Genomic DNA, 26,305 nt, shown 5'->3' with positions numbered 1-26,305 from the left:
CTGAACGCACAAGGCCACCCATATTAGGAAGAGCCATCTGCTTTACTCACTCCAGGATTCAGATGTTAATCTCACCCCCAAACAGTGTCATATAGACCCAGAATAATGTTTAACCAAACAATCTGGACAGTCCCTGCTCCAGTCAAACTGATACATAAAGTAACCATTATAAAATTCTTTCTTCACTTGACATCTAGAACAAGATGCCACCTGTCACCTCTACCTCAGCTTCGTCTACTCTTACCCCCCACCCCATGCACTTACTTGCTGCTTTTTGACCATTGTGGATATGTTTCCGCTTCAGGGCGTTTGCACTCAGTGCTCTGCCTGCAGTGCTTTCTCCTTGCCCTCCTACCTCCCATCCCAATTCATATGACTCAGGCCTTATTCTTTTACATTTGCATTGAAAAAAAGTCACATTCTCAGTGAGGCTTTTCTTGGTCTTTCTCTAAAATTTCAGCTGCATCCCTGGTACTTCTTGACCTCTTCCTTTCTTTCCCGCCCCCCTCATTCACTCTTATCTTATTTAACATACGTCCTTATTTATCTTGTTTATTGTTTGAGTCCTCCATCTGGAAGGTAAGCTTTGTGAGGTGCTTTTTAAATCTGCTTCTAAAGTACTGCCTAGTGCAAAACTGGCCTCAATAACAACTTTGTTTATTTAGAAATAATGGACAGAATCCTCATCAGTGAGTATCTTTATTGGCCTATAAATGACTTTCGTAGTCTAACGATGGATGAGCTGATGTGATTCTTGCACTTGCCAGCCTTTTTTCCTTCTAGCTTTGTGTGTGTATATATATATGTGTGTATGTATGTGTAGGAACTGGCATTGAGCCAAAGAGGTTTTTTGTTGTTGTTGTTTGTTTGAGATAGGGTCTCACTCACTATGTAGTCCAGGCTGGCCTGGAACTTTGGATCCTCGTGAGACCACACCCAGCTAAAGAGCTTTACAAACAGATCTTATTTAATCCTCATAATAGTCCTATGAGAGTAGTATCATCCCTTCTGTACTGACAATGAAACTGAGATTTGGAGACATTAAACTATTTGCCTGAAGGCTCAGGTGGTAAGTGGCAGGCAGAATCCAACTTGGGGTAACTTAATCGAGAGCTAGTATTCTTGACTATTATTATTATTCCTTATGTGTTTCCTCCTAGATGTAGTGATATCATCTAATTTCATGTCACCCAGGAACTGGGAAATCCTTAGGAGGTTATTTAACCCCTTTGAACTATAATAGAATACCCACTTATAATCATATAAGTGATTATCTTACATATTCGGAGTATCTACTTAGCATACACCCAATACAAAGAGGGACCCAAAGTTAGGAATTCTCCCTAGATCGGAGCAAAAATATGAAACCTTGGGCCTTTCTCAACCTAAATCTTCTCAGAGCTTCCAGAAGTTGGTCTTTGTGTTAAGATTCTGATCTGAGATATATGTCAAACCCAGAAGAATAGGAGGGCAATAGTGACTGCTGTCATGAAGGAGCTTGCTTGTTCTGGCTCAAGTTCTCAGCTCCATTCATCTTTGTACTAGTCCATGGGAATTACAGGAGTCCCCTTCTCCCTCATAGGAAAGTGTACCAAGACCACTTGCAGGGAGCAGGGGGTGAGAAATGACCCAAACAGTGTATGCACATACAGATATATGAATAAAGAAAGAAAAAAAGACCACTTGCAGTGGTTTAAAATAATAGCTACCATGTTGTGATTCCTGTTCAACTGGGTAGTTGTTCTGCGCTTACTGCGATTAGTATCATCTGTGTGATGCTGGGACAGCTGGACAGCTGGACTTTTTTCTTTTCCGTATGAACACAGGGTTTCTCCTTTTCTACTGGGGTCTCTGGTGGGCTAGTAGCCAACTTACCTTATGTAGTGGTGCAGGGTTCCCAGAAACAAAACATTCCAAAGTGGAAGGAAACAGAAATCTCTAGGCCTTTTAAAAGTGGAAGCCCAGACCTGGCACATCATCAGTTCTGTACGTGTCCTTGGTTAAATCATGGACCAGCCCAGATTTGATGTGAGTAATAACTAAGCAGGGTGTGGTAGTAGGTCTGTTTCTCTCTCTGTTTTTGGTGGTACTGAGGTTTGCTCTCAGGGCCTCATGATTACTAGGCAGTCGCTCTACTGCTTGAGCCACCCTGTCAGCCCAAGGAGTGGGTAGAGTGCTTTTAAGAATCAACAGTAGCTCGTTACTTTTGGGAGTTAACAGTAGCCCATTAACAGTTGCCAGGTTGACAGGTGTAAACAGTCTAGGACTTAGCTGAATGTATGGTCATCCTTGATATATTTATGCCATGGAAGAAGCAAGACAAAGGCATTGCCTTGAATCTGTTTCCTTATAATTCTCCTAGTATGAAAATATGACTGTGTTAAGTATGGTTCTGATGTTTTAAATTGAACATGGTTTAAGGCAATACTCCATAAAAAGAACAATGCTGGAGGTATCACAATACCCGACTTCAAACTATATTACAAAGCAATAGCAATAAAAACAGCATGGTACTGGCACAAAAACAGATATGAAGACCAGTGGAACAGAATAGAGGACCCAGATATGAAGCCACACAACTATAACCAACTTGTCTTTGACAAAGGTGCTAAAAATATACGATGGAGAAAAAGACAGCCTCTTCAACAAAAACTACTGGGAAAACTGGTTAGCATTCTGCAAAAAACTGAAACTAGATCCATGTTTATCACTCTATACCAATATTAACTCAAAATGGATCAAGGATCTTAATAACAGACCCCTCACTCTAAAGTTGGTACAGGAAAGAGTAGGAAATACCTTGGAATTAATCAGTATAGGCAAGAACTTTCTCAATGGAACCCCAGCAGCTCCGCAACTAAGAGATAGCATAGATAAATGGGACTTCATAAAACTAAAAAGCTTCTGTTCATCAAAAGAAATGGTCTCTATGCTCTCCATCCCTAGCAATAAAGGAAATGCAAATTAAAAGCACACTAAGATTCCACCTCACCCCCGTTAGAATAGCAATTATTAACAACACCACTAACAACAGGTGTTGGCGAGGATGTGGGGGAAAAAGGAACGCTCTTACACTGCTGTTGGGAATGTAAACTAGTACAACCACTCTGGAAAAAAATTTGGAGGCTTCTTAAAAATCTAAACATTGATCTACCATATTTTCCAGCAATACCACTGTTGGGGATATACCCAAAAGACTGTGACACAGGTTACTCCAGAGGCACCTGCACACCCATGTTCATTGCAGCACTATTCACAATAGCCAAGTTATGGAAACAGCCAAGATGCCCCACTACTGATGAATGTATTAAGAAAATGTAGTTTTATACACAATGGAATTTTATGCATCCATGAAGAAGAATGAAATGTTATCATTCGCAGGTAAATGGATGGAACTGGAGAACATCATTCTGAGTGAGGTTAGCCTGGCCCAAAAGACCAAAAATCGTATGTTCTCCCTCATATGCGGACATTATTAGATCAAGGGCAAACACAACAAGGGGATTGGACTTTGATCACATGATAAAAGTGAGAGCACACAAGGGAGGTATGAGGATAGGTAAAACACCCAAAAAACTAGATAGCATTTGTTGCCCTCAACGCAGAGAAACTAAAGCAGATACTTTAAAGCAACTGAGGCCAATAGGAGAAGGGGACCAGGAACTAGAGAAAAGGTTAGTTCCAGAAGAATTAACTTAAAAGGTAACACACATGCACAGGAAAGCAATGTGAGTCAACTCCCTGTATAGCTGTCCTTATCTAAACTAGCAAAAACCCTTGGTCCTTCCTATTATTGCTTATACTCTCACTTCAACAAAACTAGAGATAAGGGCAAAATAGTTTCTGTCTGGTAGCGAGGGGTTGGGGGAGTAAGAGAGGGGAGGTAATGAATGGGGGGAAGGGGGAAAATGACCCAAACATTGTATGCACATATGGATATAATAAGAAAAGAAAAAAAAAATAAATAAATTGAACATGGCTTTTAAATAGAACCCAGCAATTTTATTTGGGTAGTCAGTGATTATAGAAACAGGTACCAGTTTAATACTGGAGGGGAAACTGGCTTTGTATTTATTGAGGGATGATTTTTGTTGGCCTCCAGTGGGGAGATTTCCTGAGGGATTTATTTTGGGGGGACTTTTTCTTTGTCTTAGAGATCGTTTTTGGTGGGATTGGGATTTGAATTCAGGGCTTCACACTTGCAACAGGCACTAGTACTGCTTGAGCCATGCCTCCAGTCTATTTGGCTCTGGTTATTTTGGAGATGGAGTCTTACAAACTGTTTGCCCAGGCTAGCCTTTAATCTTGATCCTCCTGATCTCAGCCTTCCAAGTGATACTGGGATTAGAGACATGATGCCTGGGATTTTCAAGATTTTATCCACATGCCTTTTTGTTCTTTTTTTTTTCGTATGCATATTTCTTCCGCTGTTGTAAATACATTGAACATACTGAGTTTTTTATTTTTATTTTTTATTGTTTTATTATTCATATGTGCATACAAGGCTTGGGTCATTTCTCCCCCTGCCCCCACCCCTTCCCTTACCACCCACTCTGCCCCCTCCCACTCCCCAAACATACTGAGTTTTTAAACCTGGGATCCATGAATGCACTGTGCAAAATGTTGTGTGTTCATTTTTTCTGGTGGTACTGGGGTTTGAACTCAGGATCTGTAGTTTGCTGTAGTTTGCTAGGCAGGCACTCTGCCCACTTCAGTCATGGCCTCCAGCTCTTGTGTTCATATTTTGTGGAAAATGTCAGTTTCCATCAGATTCTCAGTAGTTCTGACCACATGCCCACAAAATCCCCAGAACCATGCTTGTATCATTAATCTTTTTTCAGCACTAAATTATTAATTGAATTAATTCACATAAATTGCTTAGATCACTGTCTGACAAGTAATTTCACTATGATTTTTTTTTTTTGCAGCACTGAGTCTTGAACTCAGGGCCTCATACTTGCTAAACACACGCTCTACCAATTGAGCCACTCCACCAGCTCATTTTATTATGACATTAATAGTTTTCTGTTTGCATGGGCTTCAAAACTTTTTATTTTGTAAGTTGTCTTTTGACTTTTTTGGGAGAGAAGTGTTAGAGATTGAACCCAGGGCTTTGTGCATGCTAGGCAAGCTCTCTACCACTGAGTTATAACTCAGACAATTTTAAAAACTAGATCATAGTCCATGGAATAGTATATTGTCAGATACATTAACCCCAATTGTTGGTTATATTTTGACTTTTCATTTTTTTTCTCATAAGCATTTTGAGATGAATACCTCATATTTTGGATTTTTTTCCTTAGATTCCCAAAAGTGAAAGGGTCAAGGACTGGGCATGTGGTGGTGCGTGCTTATAATCCCAGCTCTTTGAGAGGTAGAAATCTTGAGAATGTTAATTCAAGATCAGCCCAGCGCCGACAAGCCAAGTGTGGTGGTACACATCTGTAATCCCAAGCATACGTACATCACAGTCTGAAACTAGACCTGGACAATAACACAAGACCCTACCTGAAAAATAACTACAGCAGAAAGGGCTGGAGTCATGACTCAAGTGATAGAGCACTCGCTTAGCAAGTGGGAGACCCTGAGTTCAAACTCCAATAGAGCCAAAAGAAAAAAGAAAAAAAAAATATTGGGTCAAAATGTGTGAATGGCTGGCTGAGTGGCTTTAGTGGTAGGGTGCCTGCCTAGCAAGTCTGAGGCCCTGAGTTCAAGCTGCAGTACCACCTGCTACCCTCTCAAAAAATGTGTGAACATTTTTTAAGGCTCATATAAACATACATCCAGAGTATATTGCAGGTATATTGAGGTCTTCTGTTTGGTGGTTTGCTTTTTGTTTTGTTTTGGGTTTTTTTGGTGTTTCTTTTCTTTTTTTTTTTTGATGGTCTTTAGCTTGTGTGTGTGTGTTACTGGGGATTGAACACAGGGCCTCATGCTTGCTAGGCAGGTACCCCAGCCCCAAAGTACTCTTACTTTAATAGTAATTAGCAGTCCTTTTAGCTAGTGAACGTAAGCATCTTTTCATGCTTATTTACCATTTTTCCTTTCTGTGTATTCTGTTTGTGACCTTGGCTCAGTTTACTAAATTTCTTATTAGTTAGAACTCTGTATATTAAAATATTTCTTTTGATGGTGATGTGGTTACTTCTTGGTTGTACAGAAATTTTAATTTTACATAGATTATAATCTTTATGATTTCTAGGTTTGTTAATCTTTAGTTTTTGTCAGTTCGCAAGGATAAAAGTGATTGTTTAAAAAAAGTATTTGCTCTAAATGAAGTATTTCCTTTTTGTGATATATAGTTTTATAATTTAAGAAAAAAACTTAATTCTGAAAGTAGAGTGCTTGCCTAGTATGCACAAGACCCTGTGTTCAATCTCTAGCACTATATGGCAAAAATTTACTTTATAGCTTGGAGGCGTGGCTCAAGTTGTAGAGCTCCTGCCTAGCAAACATGAGACCCTGAGTTTAAACCTCATACTACCATACACACACAAAAAAATCAGAACCTTTTTTGGGGAAGGATGAAAGGAGTATAACAAGTGGAGTGAATCTGATGAAAGTATATTCTACCCATCCATGAAAATTTCACAATGCAACCCCTTTGTACAATTAATGTTTTTTAATACAAAAATAGAGAAAAAATTATTGGGAGCTGGTGGAGTGGCTCAAGTGGCCCTGAGTTTAAACCCCAGTACCGCAGGGGGAAAAAAAGAAAGAAAAGTTAATTTAAGTGAACATGGTGATACCTCCTTGTAATCCCAACACTCAAGAGGTAAAAGTTGGAGAGTTTGAGGCCAGCCTGAACTACATACCTGGACCCTGTCTCAAGAAAAAAAAATTTATTTAAACAAAGGAAGTCTCTTGAAATTGCCAAGAGACTGTTCCTCTTTTTTCTCTAGTTGCATTATGTTTGAACTTAATTTTTTGTAGTTCTTAATCATTTTAAATACTGGAAAGAAATATTCAGACTTAAAGTCATGTCTTCTCCACAGTTTAAATTATGTACTTTTTCTCCAAATATCAGTGCTTGGAGAAAAAAAAAAAAGACTGGTTTACAAAAACCAACAAACACATTTAAATTTTCCACAGATTACAGATTTACAATGTAGAATGGTTTTCTACCTTGTTTTCAAGCCTATTTAAAAAATTTGCTGTATTAGAAAGACCAAAAGTCTATGTACCAATTCTGAGACTAGCATACATGCAAGTAGACTAAGGTCGTTTAACCAGGCACAGACATTGTTGCAGAGCCTGGTTAACAGGCATGTTTTAAAGTCCTAGGGTGGGAGAAAGCAGGTTTAAGGGGGGAGATTTTAAAGGAAGGCTATTTGAGACTTGTTAGGGCTGGGAGAGAGAGATTTTAATGGGAATGGTACTAGACACTTTTCAACTTTATAAAATAGCTTTCTATCCAAGTTTGGGATATGATTCTCTTGGGAATCTTTTCTTGATTTGTACAGCCACCACTACCCCATTCATGACTGTATCCACGGGAACCTAAGTAGAATGACATGTTTGTAATGTTTTCTTAGGCATATCTAGTTCACAGTGTATTAAAATTTTTTTCATTGAAAAGCGTTTGGCTGGAGCCATTCATGGTGGCTCGCCACGCCTGTAATCCTAGCCTACTTGGAAGGCAGAGATTAGGAGGATGAAGGTTCAAGGCTAGCCTGGGCATACTCGTGAGACCCTATTAAAAAAAATACCTAAAGCAAAAAGGGCTAGGAGAGCTGGGTGCCAGTGGCTCACGCCTTGGTCCTAGCTACTCAGGAGGCAAAGATCAGGAGGATCGTGTTTTGAAACCAGCTGGACAAATAGTTCTTGAGACCCTATATCCAGAAAATCTGTCACACAAAAGGGCTGATGGAGTGGCTCAGGTGGTAAGAGGGCCTGCCTAGCGTGAGGCTTCAAAAAAAAAAAAAAGTCTAGCAAGTAGAGTGCAAGCACAGGACCGAGTTCAAATCCATTACTGCCAAAATTAAAAAAAGTGTTTGATGTTTTACCTTTTGGTAAAGAAGGTAACTAAACAGCGTAGTTTAGAATTACAACTGTGAAATTGTGTAAATCCTTCTGGTAAAAAAAACCAAAGGCTAGTTTTAGGTCAAGTGATGGCAAACCCCTATCATCCTGGCTACCCAGAAGGCAAAGATAGGAGAAGGATCAGGGTTGAAGGTGAGCCCAGGCAAAATTAGCTGGAGACCCTATCTGAAAAACTAAAAGCAAAAGGACTGGGAGCATGGCTCAAGTGATAGAGTGTCTGCTTCAGAAACTCTAAATTTCATCCCTAGTACTACAGAAAGTTTTGTTTTTAATTAGTTGAATGTTTGAAATGGAAGAGAATTTGTTTAAATAACTGTTTGTTTAAGCCTGGACCTGTAGGCATGAAAGGTCAGCGTAGAGGTGTATTTGGACTAGATGTGGGCACTTAACCTATCCTACCTAGCATATACACGAGATCTCAGAGTGATGACACTGTCTTACACAGTCTTTTTGACTCTAAAAGACTTGGGGACTAACCAGGGAAGCCTCATGGAGGCTGAGATTCCTGCCTGTTATTTATTTTTGGTTACAGTCTTAGGTTCTTTTTTGTTTGTTTTAAAAAAATTTTAGTTTTTTAAATTAAAATTTTTTAAGTAGATAATGTGTAACTGGTGTAAAATAAGTAAATTTCAAAAAGCATAGAGTGAACTTCAGTTGTTTGGCATATCATACCTAATTGTGATTTAGAGAATCATTTGAGTAGTTATTTAATAGATAATATTTATGTAGTTCGTTGCACCAGCCACTCTTAAGTGCTTTATAGGATAACTTTAGGAAGCAGTTACTATCAACTCCATTTACTAGTAAGGACACAGAGGCAAACAGGTGTTCAATAACTTATACAAGTGTTCTTTTTGCCCACTAGATTATGTTCTCTAAGAAAGCAGGTGCTATGTTTTGTTCCTGCTGTATGTCCCTGTAGCTAGTATATCTGTGAGGTTGGGGTAGTGTGTCAACTACAGTGTAAAGGCTGGTTTTACAAAGGTGGATGTTGTGTCCTTGTTTATTAGCTTTGAACTTACTTTACTGTGATTAAAACTTCTCTTTATAGGGAGGTCATGTTGGGAGTATGAACAACACTAAATCTGTATATGTAGTGAAGGAACCTTATATCATTTTTGGATTTCATGTTGGAAACATTTGAGAGTTCTTTTGTGGTTTGATATGGCTTGGTGTTTGGAGATGAGGATGGCTAACATAGGATTGATATAATTGTGACTACATCCTGTTTGGATGTGCTTAGTGTTTACCACTTGCCCTTTACTCCTACCCAAACTCTTAAGTCCATTAACCTTTCATAGTCTTAACCTAACAGTTGGAAGGAGTGTAGAGCCTAATAAAATTAAAAAATATTGTTGGCCTGGAGATGTAGTGCAGTTGTAGAGCTCTTGCCTGGCTTCGAGGCCCTGTGTTCAATTCCTTGCATCACACACACACTCAAAATTGAACATTGTCAAATAGCCAATTCAGAAATTTTATTCTAGTTAGAATTAATCACACATAATAAGGCTTATTTTCCATATCATATATTTGTCCTTTATAATCCTCCAGAGTAAAACTTTATCAGTTTATCTTTGTAACTCTATAAATTCAGTCTTGGCATGGTGGTGCACACTTATAATCCCAACATTAGGAAGACTGAGGCAGGAGAATCCTGAGTTTGAGGCCAGGGTAGGCTACATAGTGAGACTCTGTGTCAACAACAACAACAAAAAAGAACAAATTTCTTTGTTGCCAACATTAAATAAGTATCTGTGACCTCAAATCTGTGTTTAGTATAAATTGTATGTAGTACTTCAGGTTTCTTACCTTTGAGCTATTGAAAATAAGATTTTAGGGCTGTGGGTGTGACTCAAGTGGTAGACTACTTCCTGAGCAAGCTTGAGGCCCTGGGTTCCAAAAGAAAGTCAGAACATTTTAGAGCCAGTCAGGATATTGACATTATTTGGCAAGAGGCTATTGTGGGACAGTTTACTTCTATAGATTATTATCAAATGCATTTCCTCATTTGTTCCATGAGGATGATATTTATCTCATAAGGTTGGTAGGAGGATTTTTTAAGTCTTGGAGTGATATTCAGTGGTAATACTACTGAGTAGTTAAACTTGTGGGGCACATAGTGTGTGGTGGCCAAGCATGGAGAGATGGGACTCCGAGACAACATGGGTAGGGTGGGGGTAGGAAGGCCATTTTAAAGATTTTATAGTGTTCTAAATTTGATAGTGAAGACTGCCTAAATATTAGAAATGGAAGAGATTAATTTTGAGAGGATGTAAACAAACCATGTAGAGCTGGAAGGAAAGGAAAGGAGGTATAAGATTGAGGTTTTGTTTTTTGTTTTTGTGTTTTTGAAACAGTGTCTTATCATGTATCTCAGGGCTTGAACTCATAAGGATAGACAGGACTGTATACAGGAGTGGAAATTTGCATAGATTAAATGAAAGTTGGCTGTTAAATGGCGAGAACCTCCCAGAATTCTTACAGCATGGCTTATCCCCTGCTGGCGGCAGATTAGATAATTCTGCTTTGGGTGAAAACTGGCCCACATAGGAAGGTCTACAGTTGAGTGTCATCCTTTAATTCTGTGACTTGCTGTTACTATTTCCTTAAAACAACAATAGTGTCATCTTCTTAATGTCTCTCACTTTCTGGTGTCAGGATTTAGGAATGGCTCAGCAGGGCAGTTCTGGCTTGGTTATCTCTGCTTTGGTTTTGCTCACTTAATGGATGGGGCTGGAATGGGAGGGTGCTAAAGCAGCTGGGGCTGGACTGGACATACATCCTTCCTCCTGTGGGATCTTGCATGGGCTTATTTGTGTCTCTCACAGTGTTATGTCTCTTTGACTGCTTATAAGGAGGCCTCAAAGGCAAGTATCTCAAGAGAACCAAAGGTAAGCTCTTTTATGACCTGGCTTTGGAAGTCACATAACATCACATTTCTACCATAGTCACAAGTTGACCCAACTTCAAGGGGATGGAACATAGAATCCCTCTCCTCATGGGAGAGTTGAATCAAAGTCACATTGTAAGGGAATGTATGGGATGAGAGATTGTTCTGGTCACTTTGGAAAATACATTTACCACAGTTTCCTCCCACATGTAAATTACACATATCCTCTCCCAGCACCTCCAGTTGAATCTCACTGTGGCATTAGTTAAAAGTTCAGGGTGTATTCACCTATATCAAAGCTCAGCTGTAGCAACTGATGCTCCTCAGGTGTGGTTCCTCTAGATCTGAATCCTGTGTACTCCAGAGATGAGTAATCTGCTCCTCCCTCCAGTTTAGAATTCTGGGGAGTTTGATGATTGCTGTAGACACATCAGGAGGCACGGGAGTGTCTGGCCCGTGGCTTTTCTGAAACAGCCCAGTGCACATTGCCAGCTCCCTTGATGAAGACTTAGCTCTCTGACCTGGGAGTGATTCTCCATGGCTCTCATCTTTGCTGAGAGTTTTCTTGTGTTCTGAGTTTCCCTTTTGCACAAGAAATGGCTCGGTTTTATAGCTGCGTATTTTTCTTAGTCTATTTCATGCTCATAGTATTTGGAAGGAACAAAACCCTCCTGTTTGTTTGTGCTGCTTTTGTCTCTTTCAGACCTAAATTTGTACAGTTTCTTTGAGAGTATGTGCACTCAGGGTATCAATTTGTAATCCACTCCGTTAGACAAAAGCCACGCTGAAAAGTGTCTTTGTGACAAGTTTTTCACTTCCTTGGGCTTCTTGTGAGCCTGATGTGGGACTACTGACCTCCATCTTGGGAGCTCTTGTTGAAGGAGAGGGTCCGTAGAAGCAGCCATAAATAAGATCCTTAGGAGGCCCTGAGTCTGTTTGGAAGGTCAATATACACCCTTTTTAGATATTCCCGAGGTTCCAAAATTTTTTACAATCAGATTCTGAGTTTCATTTCCTGAGAATTTTGAGATTTGTTTCTTCTTTCTTTCTTTTTTTTTTTGAACTCAGTGCTTAGGGCTTGCAAAGCAGGCACTCTACTACTTGAGCCACACCTCCGGTCCGTTTTGCTGTGGTTATTTTGGAGATGGGGTCTTGAGAACTATTTGCCCAAACTGGCTTTGAAGTTTTGCCCTCCTGATCTCAGCCTCCCAAGTAGCTAGGATTGTAGGTGTGAGCCACCAGCGCTTGGCTCATTTCTTATTTCTTGATTTGAGAAACATTTTGCCTTGGAAATAAAAAAATACTTTCATTTTTGAACCCAGTAAGTCCCAGCTCCCTTGTTTTTGTTTCTTAGCTTATCTGTGCCTCTCATTTTATCAAAGCAATGGGCAGGAGTGGAGTGGCATTTTCAGGATTCTGCCTGGAAATCTTCTTAGTTGGACCATTGCGTTTACTCGGTAGATTTTCTGTTTTGCAGGCTACATTTCCCCGCTACTGCATAACAGAAGTCCCTTTTCTCCAAGGTACAGTAACAGTTTCTTGTTTTCCAGTAGGCTGTTACTGACAGTCTCCTTATTCAGGTCCTTGAGCCTCTTTAGGGACTTCTAGTTTCTGCCTGCCACCTAGTCCCAAAGTCGGCTCTGGTTTTGTTGTTGTTGCAGTAGCATCTCACTTTTGTGTGTCAAAATCTGTTCCATTCATTCTTAAATGTGCCTGCCAGGCCTGAAAAATGATCCCCTTTACCCCAAATTTTGTGACCAAAAATAATTTCATGCTTTTGTAGGTGAGGGATTTGTTAAGAGCTTGGTTGGGCGGTTCTGGCTCAGATCATTTCTGTTGTTAGAGTCAGGTGGTGGAACTAGAAGAGTAGTGGGCTTGGCGAGTGAGGTGCAGTACATGCTGCTGAACCTTTCTTGGCATGAGGTCTTTTCATGTGCACTAGTTTATGTTTCAGGACACTCAGACTGCTTGATTACCTAGTAGCTCTGTGTCCAAAGTGGTGTGTCCCAAGAGAATAGGCAGAATATATTTTTCCTTCCTCCCTCCCTCCCTCCTTTTTTTTTTTTTTTTTTTTGTTTGCTGTACTGGGGTTTGAACTCAGGGCGTACACTTTGAGCCACTCTACCAGTCCTTTTTGTGATGGGTTTTTTTGAGGTAGGGTCTCACAAACTGTTTGCCCAGGCTGGCTCTGAACCATGATCCTCCTGATCTCTGCCTCCTGAGTAGCTAGGATTACAGGCATGAGCCACTGGCACACTGCTATATTTCACTTTTCATGATTTAGTCATTTTATTTGTTTGGTTTTTGTGTTGGGGATCTAACCCAGAGCCCAAACCATGCCCAGCCCTGACTTTGTCTTAAAGGTCATCTCATGTACTTTTTTTTTTTCTTTTTTGGCTTATTTATTCATATGTACGTACATTGTCTTACGTACTTTCTGCTATAGTTATAAACTTGCACAGGTTCTAGGGGAGGGAACATAGACCTCCCTTTTGTTTTTCTTGGATAGGTCTTGCATTTTTACCCAGGCCACCCTGGACCATTTTCTTCTTACTTATACCTCCCACATAGCTAGGATTATAGATAGGTATCACTGTGCCTAGCTTTTTTTTTGAGATGGGGTTTTGCTAACTTTTCACTGTGGTTGGCCTCAAAATGCAATCCTCCTAATACCTGGGATTATAGGCATGAACCAATGCACCTAGAACCCTACCTCTTTTTTTTGTGTGTGTGGGGGGTACTGGGTTTGAACTCAGGGCCTCATGCTTGCTAGGCGGGCATGCTACCTCTTGAGCCACTCCACCAGCCCTTTTTTGTGTTGGGGTTTTTTGAGAATTGTTTGGCTGGCTTCAGAGATCCTCCTGATCTCTGCCTCCTGAGTAACAAGGATTACAAGCGTGAGCCACCAGCAACCAGCTAGAACCTCACCTCTTAAAGGCAGGAGTGTCAGTTGACCACTCTGTAAAAAAAGATCATGTGGGGTGGGAGATAACATAGTCAGCTTTAGAGAATACGGTTCCCCATACCCTAGCAAAGCAGTTAGATCTTTGATCACTGCGAGAAGTCTCGCCACTGAATAAACCTAGAACTTCCTTAACTATGGCTGAACCATCAATGATTACCAGGCACACGAAGAAACTCTCTTAGCAGTTTAACACAAACAGATAAAAAGAAACCAACTGGAGAAATAGGAAATGCATTACAGAAGGAAGTTCAAACTTCAAAGATAAAAAAAAGCTCAAAATGCATGACAGAAATAGGGGACCATTCAGAGAATAAGAAAGAGCTCTTGGAAAATAGGATAGCAGTGAAAATTTCAGTAGGAAGCAGGAAATTTTCCAGAAAGTAGTAGGCAAAAATAGATTAAAAAAGGGACAGTGCCTGAACCTCAAGTGGGTCCTTGATTGTAAAATATTATTTGAGTTGAGAAGAGGAAGTATGGAAATGTGAATAAGGATGGTGTCTTAAATAATGATGAATTTATGCCAGTTTTCTGTAAATGTGGTAATGATACTGGTAATGTAGGAAAATGTCCTTATTTCTATAAAATACATACTAAGGGGTCATGACGTCAGCACTTTACAGATGAGTACATACTATATATGCACATATACATACACACACGTATACATTCTATAAAGAATGGAAAGAGGAGAGGACATGGGTAAAGTGTGAAACAAAGTAGTTATGGCATAATGTTAATAATTGATGAATTAAAAAATAAAGCTCACAACAGAAAGGAATGCTTCAGTGTTAATGGGTCAGTTCAGGAGATCTAGCATCTGAATTATTAGGTGTTCCAGAGAAAGGGAAAAGAGACCACTGAGAGGAAACAATACTAAATTAATGCTTAAAAATTTTGCAGAATTGAAAGCTGTAAGACTCCAGATGGAACAGATCCACTGAGTGCTCAGAACAATGAATGAAAGAAAATAAATAAGTTTGTACACCATGGTGGGGCTTCAGAACACAGAATAAATTGTACACCAAAATCTTCAGGGGAGGATTAAGTTCTAGTAGTGGATTGAGATGGGGGATGACACTAGGATTGAGATGACTGTTTGCCAGCTTTCTGTCTTTGTAACAAAATGAAAGAAACGAACTTGAAGGAAGGTTTCTTTTGGCTCATAGTTTGGGTCCATGGTTGGTGGATCCATTGCTTTTAGGTCTGTGTGAGACAGAACATACTGGCAGCATAATGTTTGGCTTAAATGTGTGTTTACCGATGACAGCCAGGAAGCAAAGAGAAAGAGAGGAAGAAGGGACCAGGGTATCAAAATATCCATTAAGGACATACTCCCTAGTGACCTGTTTCTTTCATCTAGGTCACACGTACTAATTGCCCATTCATCTATGAACCCATTATGGATTAATTCCTTAACATCTTATGATTCAGTCACCTTTCAAGGCCTTACCTCTGACCATTGCTGCGTCAGGGATCAAGCCTTCAATATATGAGTCTTTGGGGACTCTTCACATCCAGATCGTAACAGTGACATTGGAGTAGTGCCTCTGAATTCTAGGAGCATCTCTTCCACTCTAGGATTCAGTGCCAAACTGTAGTATGAAGACAAAGATGTTTTAGATGTGTAAAGCTTTTTGTGTATATTGAAGAGGGAGGGGCATATTCACCCTTTATATATACATAGAACCCCCCCACCCCCATTTAGGCCACTTATTTAGGAACTTATTATTTGATAATAAGTTCTATGTGTAATGTTATCCTCTCCCCCATACTCTTTTAGAATTTTTTTTTTTAAAGCAATACCCTTAATTGAGAATAGTGGCTTACATCTATAACCTCAGCTACTTGGGAGGTAGAGATTGGGAGGATTTGGGGAAGCATAAATAAGATTGTGGCCCAGGCTGGCCCCAGCAAAAATTCAAGACCTTATCCCCAAAATAAAATAACTAAAGCAAAAAAAAGGCTGGGAGCATGGCTTAAGTGGTAAAATGCCTGCCTCCCAAGTACAAGGCCCTGAGTTCACCCCCCAGTACCATCCAAAAGAGGGGGGAAAAAAGGTAATAGCTTAATGGAGATGTAATCCATACAGTTCATCCATTTTTAAGCTGTATAATTTTGTCCTTTTTTTTGACACTACTGAGATTTGAACTCAGGGTCTTATGCTTGTGTTCTACCCTTGAGCTACACCACCTAGCCCTTTTTAGCCTTAGTTATTTTTCAGGTAAGGACTCCCACTTTTGCCTGGGGCTGGCCTCAGACCTCAGTTCCCCTACCTGTGGTCTCCCTCGCAGCTGGCATCACAGGCATGTACCACCATGCCTGGCTTGTTGATTGAGAAGGCATCTTGCAAAGTATTTGCCTGGGCTTGTCTCAGACTCAACATCTTACTTTAACTTACTGAGTTCTGAGATTATAGACATGCATCACCACATCTGATTTCAAGAATTTTTAACTTGTTTATGTATGATAAGTTTTGTGGAAAGAGAATTTGAGGGCTTCTCCTTTTTTGCCATTTGTGCATATCTGTATGTGCATGCATATATGCGTGTTTTGTTTTACTGTGTAGTGCAGCCTGACCTTGAATTCTCCATCCTCCTGCCTCAGCCCCCTGAGTGCTGGGATTCTAGGTGTGTACTACCACACTTTGCTTCACCATTTATTTGTCCATATTAGTATGGACTTATGGTTTCCCATTTCAGTAGATGTTTTCAGTCAGTACATAACTATCAGTTTTATTGATGCTCGAATTTTTCCAGATGTGGCCAATGGCTCTCAAGCTGGCTCCTGTATCCTTTTGAGAAATCTTTCATCATTCTTTGTTTGGTATGATGTTTTGGTTTGTTTGTTTTGTTTTGTTTTGTTTTTTGGCGGTGCTAGGGTTTGAACTCAGGTCTTTACTCTTGCAAAAGCAAGCACTCCATCATCCATCAGTCTAAAGTTTTCTTTTCTTTCTTTCTTTTCTCTCTCTCTCCTGCACTCCCTCTTCTCTTTCTCTCTTTCTCTCTACCCCCTCCCTTCTCTTCCCTCATCTCCCCAGCTTCCCTCCCCTCTCCTCCCCACCCCTAAAGAACTAAATTTAGTTAATTTAGTTTTCTTTCTTTCCTTTCCCCTTCCCCCTTTCTCCTCCCTTCCCCTCCCCTTCTTTTCTTCTTTTCTTTTTTCTTGTCATCCTTGTGCAGGGGCCATGCTAATCTTCTCTGTATTGTTCCAATTTTAGTATATGTACTGCCAAAGCAAGCACTCCCCCTCCTCTTCTTGGCAGTACTGGGGTTTGAACTCAGGGTTTCACACTTGCAAGGCAGGTGCTGTACCACTTTTACTCCAGTTAATTTTGGAGATAGGGTCTTGATTTTTGCCCAGACCAGCCTGGACTGTGGGGTTTGAACTAGGGGCCTACACCTTGAGCCACTATCAGCCCTTTTTTGTGATGGATTTTTCAAGATGGGGTCTCGAGAATTGTTTTGCCTGGGCTGGCTTTGAACCTCCTTATTTAAGCTTTCCTACATCCCTGGAATGACAGGTGGGGGCCACTATGCCCAGATAATGGTTGAGATGGGGTCTTGCTAACTTTATGCCTGGGCTGGCCTCAAATCATGATCCTCTCGTCTCAGCTTCCCAAGTAGCTAGGATTACAGGTGTGAGGCACCAGTGCCTGGCTAAGATTTAGTTGTAATTCAGGTAATTACTGCCTCATGGTGATGGCTGGTATGGGTCTGGTGGCACAATCCTGAGGCCTACAGTGTACTTGGCAGAGGGATAGGATCAAGTTTAGTGCATATAATTTAGAATTGGTGGCTGCATGTCTTTTTTATTTATTTATTTCCTATGTGTATACAAAGTTTGGGTCATTACTGCCCCCTTCCCCCCACCCCCTCCCTTTCCCATATGTCTTGTCTTGTGGTTGACCTTAAAAAAATTACTAAACTTGAATATTTGGGTAGACAGTGCAGGCACAGCACAAAACTAAAAGATAAAAAAAGATTTGCATAGTGCAAATAGGTTTTTTCTGTTTCCCCTCCCTAGAAGCAGACATTTTGACTAGTTTATTCTTTGTATGCTGAGCTGGCTTTCCAAGGATTGTGTTTAAATGTGGGGAGCATCTGACCTGTCCTCCTTTTACTTTTAATGGGAGGAAACAGAATGATTCACAGCATTCTTTCTTTTGTGAAGCTCCATGCATTCCTTCCTCTCAGTACTTTTCCTATGGCAAGTTTTGTAATTTGCTTTATCATGACATTTTCCCATGTTTTTATAGTCTTTAAATTTTTTTTTTTTTGGCGTTTTTTTTTTTTTTCAAAGACAGAGTCTTGCTATGTAGCCCAGGCTTGTGGAGTACTGGGATTATAGGCTGCTCAAATACTCAAGTTCAATCTTGGTTCCCCCCCCCCCCCCACACACACCCTTATATAATTTAGTTGACCATGTAAACCCAAAAACACACTTGGAGTAGAAATTTGTGAAAAAGATTTCTGAAGATAGTTTTTCAGAGTATTCTTCCTGAAATAGCGGATGCTAATACGTGCATAGTGCCAGATTTAGGATTTCCTATGTTTGGTCCTTTTAGGTGGCTTCCTGTCCTCACATTTAACACACACAGGACCTACTTGCTTTTTGTTAGATTCATTAAGGCCCTAAGTGTTTTAATCCTAATCCAAGACTGATTTACTTCCATTTGGAGTTTGCCTCTAAGATCAGGATAACACAGAAGTATAGTAGGACTGAAAATCTGAAGATCAAATACCTTTACAATTGGTCTATAATTTGAATGTATATCATCACCCTGGAAAACTATCTGGAATCTAAAACGAAATTTTGAGTGTTATCCACCCTGTTTTTTAATGGTACTGGGATTTGAACTCAGGGCCTCATGTTTGCTGGGCAGACGTTCTTCCTCTTGAGCCACTTTGCCAGTTTTGTTTTGTGTTGGGTATTTTTGAGATAGGGTCTCTAGAACTATTTTCCTGGGGCTGTCTCTTCGAACCAGTGAACCTCCTGAGTAGCTAGGATTATTGGTGTGAACCACTGGCACCTGGCCATCCGTTTTAAAAAAGGATATGTTAATTGCATTACCATATGTTACCATATGTTAATTGCATAGATGCATATAATAATGTACTTTGATCATATTTGCCTCCTGTATTGCTGTTATTCACTATCCTTTTCATCCTTTTTGATATTAGAAATTTCGGCTTGTGGATTTTTTTTTTTTTTCTTGATTGTGCTGGGGCTCTAACCTAGGATCTTGGGCTTGTTAGGTGAGTGCTCTACTACTAAGCTATAGTCCCAGCTCTCTAGTGGGATTTTAAACATTACTTTTTATGTTTGTCCCTAAGATCTAAAGACAAAATTTAAATGTGGTTATCTCCCTTGTATTCTTCTCTGAAACAACTGTGTGATAGGCAAGGGCTCTACCACTGAACTACATCCACAGCCCTACAACTGCAATCTTTTCCTTCTTTATGGCAGGTGATCTTTCTTTTAAAAAGTGAGCTGCAAACTAGTTTTAAAGTTTTCCTTGTGAATGGGATTGGACTATGAGCACATGATAAAAGCGAGAGCACACAAGGGAGGGGTGAGGATAGGTAAGACACCTAAAAAATTAGCTAGCATTTGTTGCCCTCAACGCAGAGAAACTAAAGCAGATACCTTAAAAGCAACTGAGGCCAATAGGAAAAGGGGACCAGGAACTAGAGAAAAGGTGAGATCAAAAAGAATTAACCTAGAAGGTAACACCCACGCACAGGAAATCAATGTGAGTCAATGCCCTGTATAGCTATCCTTATCTCAACCAGCAAAAACCCTTGTTCCTTCCTATTATTGCTTATACTCTCTCTACAACAAAATTAGAAATAAGGGCAAAATAGTTTCTGCTGGGTATTGGGGGGGGGAGAGGGAGGGGGCGGAGTGGGTGGTAAGGGAGGGGGTGGGGGCAGGGGGGAGAAATGAACCAAGCCTTGTATGCACATATGAATAATAAAAGAAAAAAAAAAAAGTTCAGGCACCAAAAAAAAAAAAAAAGTTTTCCTTGTGAGTTCTTAAGAGTGTTACTTTCTTCGTATTTTATTTTATTCACTTATTCATATGTGCATACATTGTTTGGGCCATTTCTCCCCCCTACCCCCCACAAGTTTTACTTTCTTAGGAACAGAGTTGCTAACTGACCCACCTCTCCTTCCCTGTACACTCTGGATGATCTCAGATCCTTCACCCACGTCTCCCTGATGGTGATATCCTGCATCACTGTGGTGTGGTTATGAAATCCAAGGGACCAGTGCAGGTCCATTAATAAGCTCCAGACTTTAGTCACTATTTTTCCTACTGATACTCTTTTTATGTCTAGAATCAAATCCAGGGTACCACATTGCATTTAATTGTCATGTCACAGGCAAGTCTTCTCTGGCCTTCAATAATGAATGTCCCAGTATTTCCTTGTTTTCATGACCTTGAGTTTTGAGGAGTACTGGTCTCGTATTTTATAGAATATCCCTTCACGCGTTTGATGTTTTTCTTACAATTAAACTGTGATTATGGGTTTTGGGAGGAGTCCACAGAGGTGAAGTATTCCTCATCTTATCCTGTTGGAGGAAGGTGAGGTACATACATAGGGGCTTGATGTTAACCTTGATGTGATCAAGGCATTGTTTGCCAGGTGTCCGTACTGTGTACTCCCACCTCGTCCATGCTTACTGTTTGGAATCATGTTATTTATTAACTCTAGCCCACACTCAAGTAGGGGGATTAAACCCCATCTCCTGGAAGAGAGTTGCTACACAAATTATTTGAAATTCTTCTATGGGGAGGCTGCTTTTTCTAGGAAATGTGTTTCTCCACTTTCTATTGGCTTGCTGAATTTTTTTTTAAAAAGTTCTTTACATAGACTCTTTATAAATATTTGGATAGATTAGCAAGAGTAGCTATGCATATGAACGTATAGAATTGTCTTAATGTTATAAAGATACATGACTTCTACTATCCAAACAATTATGTCTTCAATTCATTAAGATCTGTAAATAGCAAGGCACCAGAGTAGGGCTCATAAATAGTCTTCCATTTTTATTTTGGCTATTCTGGTGGTAGGCAGCACATTAGCAATAAAATTCACTGAATTTTTCAAGGAATTCTGTGAAGTGACACAGAATACCAGAACAAGGAACCGATTTTTTTATACTTTTTTTTAAACACAAAAGATCTGGGGTGAAAATTTGAGGTGAATGTTATTAAGTATGGTCAAGCCATCTCTGGGCTGGAATAGGGATGGGTCCCACATTAAATCAACACTTGGCTTTGGCATCGTACCACCTTGGGCAAGACACTTTGTGAATGTTCTTTTCTCACGTGTAAATTAAAACAAACTCCCATCTGTGAAGTTCTCTCAAGGTTTAATATTTTGAGTCAGTTTCTGGGGTTGTATGAATTTTGGGGGAATTCTTGCAAAGTCACATGAAGTACAGTACAGGAGAGAGATTTCCTGTTTCTGTTTGGAGATTGAAGTTTGGATTTGGCAGTACTAGGGTTGCTTTTGCCAGGCAGGCACTCTACAGTTGAGCCACACCCACAGATAAGGAGACAGAAAGTTTGTGAAGGATGTTAGTGCACCCAGAGAGAACTTTCAGGGCCTAGGTCAGTGTTTAGAAATGAAGCATGAAGGAATTTTGTTCAGTTAGCAGAGTGTTCAAGATGTACATGGTGTTGATTTTCTCACTGAATTCTATTATTGTGAGGCAGAAGTTGTTTTTAACCTTTTCCTTACAAGGAAATAAAAGGCTTTGCTCTAAAGAACTTTTCTAGTGTCTTAAATTTTGTAGGTGACAATCTGGAATTTGAATCTTGATGATCTGAATTCTGTACCTGTTTATGTAACTAATTCATCTTAGTGGGTTCTCTTGTGGATGAACTGATTTTTTTTGTAAAATTGCTCTAAATCGTGATGTGCAGTGTAACTGATTTTTTTTTTTTGGTGACTTTCTCAACATGAAAATTTTAACAGATATTTTTGAATAGGCTATGTTTTTAAGTAAAGTAAGTGTTTTTTTTTTAATTGTTTTATTATTCATATGTGCATACAAGGCTTGGTTCATTTCTCCCCCCTGCCCCCACCCCCTCCCTTACCACACACTCCGCCCCCTCCCTCTCCTCCCACCCCCTCAATACCCGGCAGAAACTACTTTGCCCTTATCTCTAATTTTGTTGAAGAGAGAGTATAAGGAATAATAGGAAGGAACAAGGGTTTTTGCTGGTTGAGATAAGGATAGCTATACAGGGAGTTGACTCACATTAATTTCCTGTGCGTGTGTGTTACCTTCTAGGTTAATTCTTCTTAATCTAACCTTTTCTCTAGTTCCTGGTCCCCTTTTCTTTCCTATTGGCCTCAGTTGCTTTTAAGGTATCTGCTTTAGTTTCTCTGCGTTAAGGGCAACAAATGCTAGCTAATTTTTTAGGTGTCTTACCTATCCTCACCCCTCCCTTGTGTGCTCTCACTTTTATCATGTGATCAAAGTCCAATCCCCTTGTTGTGTTTGCCCTTGATCTAATGTCCACATATGAAGGAGAACATACGATTTTTGGTCTTTTGGGCCAGACTAACCTCACTCAGAATGATGTTCTCCAATTCCATCCATTTACCAGCGAATGATAACATTTTGTTCTTCTTCATGGCTGCATAAAATTCCATTGTGTATAGATACCACATTTTCTTAATCCATTCGTCAGTGGTGGGGCATCTTGGCTGTTTCCATAACTTGGCTATTGTGAATAGTGCCGCAATAAACATGGGTGTGCAGGTGCCTCTGGAGTAACCTGTGTCACAGTCTTTTGGGTATATCCCCAAGAGTGGTATTGCTGGATCAAATGGTAGATCGATGTCCAGCTTTTTAAGTAGCCTCCAAATTTTTTTCCAGAGTTGTTGTACTAGTTTACATTCCTACCAACAGTGTAGGAGGGTTCCTTTTAGGTAAAGTAAGTTTTAAAATATCCTGTGTAATAAAATTAATTTTAATTTTCTAAATCAGGAAGAAAGTAGGTATGTCTTTTTTCTGACTACTATTGAGAAATTGATACCATCTGGTTCCGTGTCATTTTTTCTTTATTTTCTTTTTTTGCTGGGACTGGAGTTTGAACTCAGGGTTTACACTTGCAAAAGCAGGTGCTCTACTGCTTTCAGCCACACCTCCAGTCCTTTTTTTTTTTTTGTGATAGTGTGATTTGAACTCAGGGCCTCAAACTCGTTAGGCAGGTGCTCTACTACTTGAGCCACACCCCAGCACTCTTTTGCTGTAGTTACTTTTTGGATAGGGTCTCACTTTTTTGCCCAGGGACAGCCTAAGACTGCCATTCCCCTAACTATGACCCCTACGTATCTGGGACCATAGGCACACACCACCATGCCTGTGTTGTTGGTTGAAGTGGTGGTGGTGGTGGGGGGGTGGCATCTTGCTAAGTTTTTGCCCTTGAGCCAAGATCTTTACAACCTCTGCCTCCTGAGTAGTTGGGATTACAGAGGTATATTACCATGCCCAGCCTTAGTCTATGCCATTTTAAAGTGTGATATTACCAGATTAGTATGCTGATGAAGAGATTGCATGATTTTCATTCTTTCATCTTCAAGCCTAATCTTAAAGGTAGATGTTACTTTAATATGATAAAATTTATATGAATTGCAGTTGCTTCAGTTTATAAAATTGTTTTTAATTTTTTTAAGTGTACTTTAAATTTTTTCTTTTTTATATTGTACTGGGGTACATTGTGACATTTACAAAAATTCTTACAATATATCATTTGAATTAATTTTTTTTTTTTTTTTTGTAAAACTGGGAAATGAAACCAGCCTTGAACATGCTAGGCAAGTACTGTTCTACTTCAGCCACACCCCTAAGCTCAATTTTCTTTTTTTAAAAATAAAGAGGATGGAGGACTCAGGATGTAGTTCAAGTTGTAGTGGTGTTGGGGGTGTAGTAGTAAAGTGCTTGCCTAGCATGTGTGAGGCCCTGGGATCAATCCCCAGCACCCTCTCTTCCAAAAGGGTAAAATTATATATCAAAAGTATAGATAATCTGGGGGTACAGCTCAAGTGGTAGCTTGCCTGCTTAGCAAGCACAAAGTCCTGAGTTTAAACCCAAGTACTGCCCCCAACCCCCAAAATGTATGGCTAATATAGGGCTGAGTGTGTAGTTTAGCAGCATAGCATATACTTGGGCCCTGGATTTAATCCCTGGGATCAAAAAAAAAAAAAAAAAAAAAAAAAGGGAGGAGAGCCAGGTGCCAGAGGCTCATGCCTATAATCCTAGTTACTTGGGAGGCTGAGATCTTGAGGATTGTGGGTTGAGACCAACCTGGACAAATAGTTCGAGGGACCCCACCCCCACCCCCAAAAATGGATTAGACGTGTGGCTCAAGAGTGAAGCCCTGAGCTCAAAACCCAGTCCCACAAAAAAGAAAAACCTACAAGGAGAGAAGGAGGATAGAAATCTAATACAGTCCTCACAAACTGGATTAGTTATAGAAAAGTCAGTCATAATTATATAGATTTTAGAATATCTAACCCACATTGCTTTTTTTATTCCACTCTAAAATGTAATACCCATTCCTTCATCTTTGGTTAAACTGTATCAGTGTTTTCATATTGTTAGCATTCCCTAGTAAGACTCAGAAGGAAGAAAGTTTCTCATTAGGAGAAGTTTAAACCAGGCATGAGATGTAAATTCAGCTCTCCAGCACTCAGGAGAACTGAATTTGTGCCAAAAAATAAATAAGGAAGGAAAAGTTAAGTCAGTAATATCATTGATAAAGTGTTTTGGGAGACACCTGGGGGAGAAGGGTGCACTTCAGACAAAGTGGATGCTACTGTCAGAGGGGACGTGGAGTGTGGGGCACTGGCAGGCCATCTGCAGGTAAGCTGACAGTATCAGGATGTTAGTATTTATTTCCATTTATGGAAACTTAGTTTCAAGCAGACGTGAACTGTTGGTATGGATAATCAAGCAGTGCTGCTTTGTCATTTGCTTTTTTTTTTTAAGTGTATATTTTAGGTATCTTAAAAAATTTTTTTGGTAGTACTGGAGTTTGAACTCAGGATCCTATGCTTGCTAGGCAGGCTCTCTAGTGTTTGAGCCCCTCCACCAGCACCTCACTGTCATTTGCTTAGATTTGCTTTTTTGTCGTTTCCCTTGAGGCTAAATGTACTTCACCTTCTAGTGCACATGGTTTCCCTTGTATGGATCTACCAGCCCTTTCAGTCTCTTGTTGGACATTTAGGTTCTTCCCAATTTAATGCAATTATCAGCAGCACTTGATAAATAACTTTGTGATAAATTATTAGAGGCTTTGGTAAATATTGACAAACTGCCCTTCAGAAAGCCCAAACTAATTTGCAGCACACTTCTGGTAACATTCTTGGTGAGCATTTTTTTTGTACTTCCCTTGTAATATCCTGCTCTACCAAACTTTCAGGTAGAAAGATAGTGTAAATAATTATATATCTTTTTTTTCTTTTTCTTTTTTTTTTGGTCAGTGCTGGGGATCAAACCCAGGGCCTCAGGCATTTATGGCAAGGACTGTCTCACTGAGCTACCTCCCCAGTCACTAATATGGGCATACTTTTTTTTTTTGGTTTGAACTCGGCCTCATGCTTGCTAGGCAGACACTCTACTACTTGAGCCAGGCCCCCCCAGCCCTTTTTTGCTTTATTTTTCAGGTTTTTCTGGGAGTCGGCTTTAGATCATGATCCTCCTAACATGGGTATACTTTTAAAGAGATAGATTCTCAGCTAGAGTATGAGTTTTGTTAAAGTTTTTCACTGGGTCATGGAAAAGATAGTATTTGGAATGCTATGTCACAGGAGGACCTGGGTCTCATTGTAATTCTTATGATGGTGTGGCTTCAGTTAGACATGGCTTCAGGATTTTTCTTTTGGAGTACTTTTTGGTGACCCAGCAATACGGTACACCCATTTTGAGCAACATGCTTCTGTGACGTTACTGCCAAGGCAGTGGCAGGAGAAATGAGCAGTGTGGGCCTAAGACATTGTGAAAGTTAATTGATCTCTGAGGTACTTTTCCCCATTTGTATTGGTTTTAGGGTTACATGTGGCACTATTTTGTGGGTGTTAAGTGGTGAACTTGGTAATAGGCAAGAGAAATGTTTGTGGTTTCTCTAGGAGGACTAAGACACTAGTAGGTCTGAGGGAATGAGAGAAAATATGTTTTCAGTTAGAAAGAAACTGAGTATACTAGTTCAATTTCTAGTGTAGACAGAGAGTTTGCTTCAGTAGCATTGATTAGAGTCTAACTTCTTTGAGAAATCAGGAAAGGACACATTGGGCGTTGGCTGCACAGTGGTGAAGCCAATACTAAGGGAAATAATCCAGTTTTTATCATTGAAGCATTGTGAATCATAGTATTCTTGAGAGCTTG

The 26,305-nt window shown here is 39.9% G+C and overlaps 1 protein-coding gene and 1 non-coding gene across 5 annotated transcripts in view; one reads left to right on the top strand and one right to left on the bottom strand.

The window, feature by feature from the left end:
* Rcor1 (REST corepressor 1) overlaps positions 1-26,305 on the top strand; it is a 121,114-nt gene that overhangs the window by 24,624 nt on the left and 70,185 nt on the right. The window lies entirely within an intron of this gene.
* LOC141422010 (U6 spliceosomal RNA) lies at positions 17,033-17,139 on the bottom strand. The gene has a single exon (XR_012446679.1). It is a non-coding gene; the product is annotated as a U6 spliceosomal RNA (small nuclear RNA).

Source organism: Castor canadensis, chromosome 3 (assembly GCF_047511655.1).
Source record: "Castor canadensis chromosome 3, mCasCan1.hap1v2, whole genome shotgun sequence".
Classification (NCBI taxonomy): Eukaryota; Metazoa; Chordata; class Mammalia; order Rodentia; family Castoridae; genus Castor; species Castor canadensis.
Note: the sequence above shows the minus strand (reverse complement) of the source record. Positions and strands in the feature narration are given on the sequence as shown.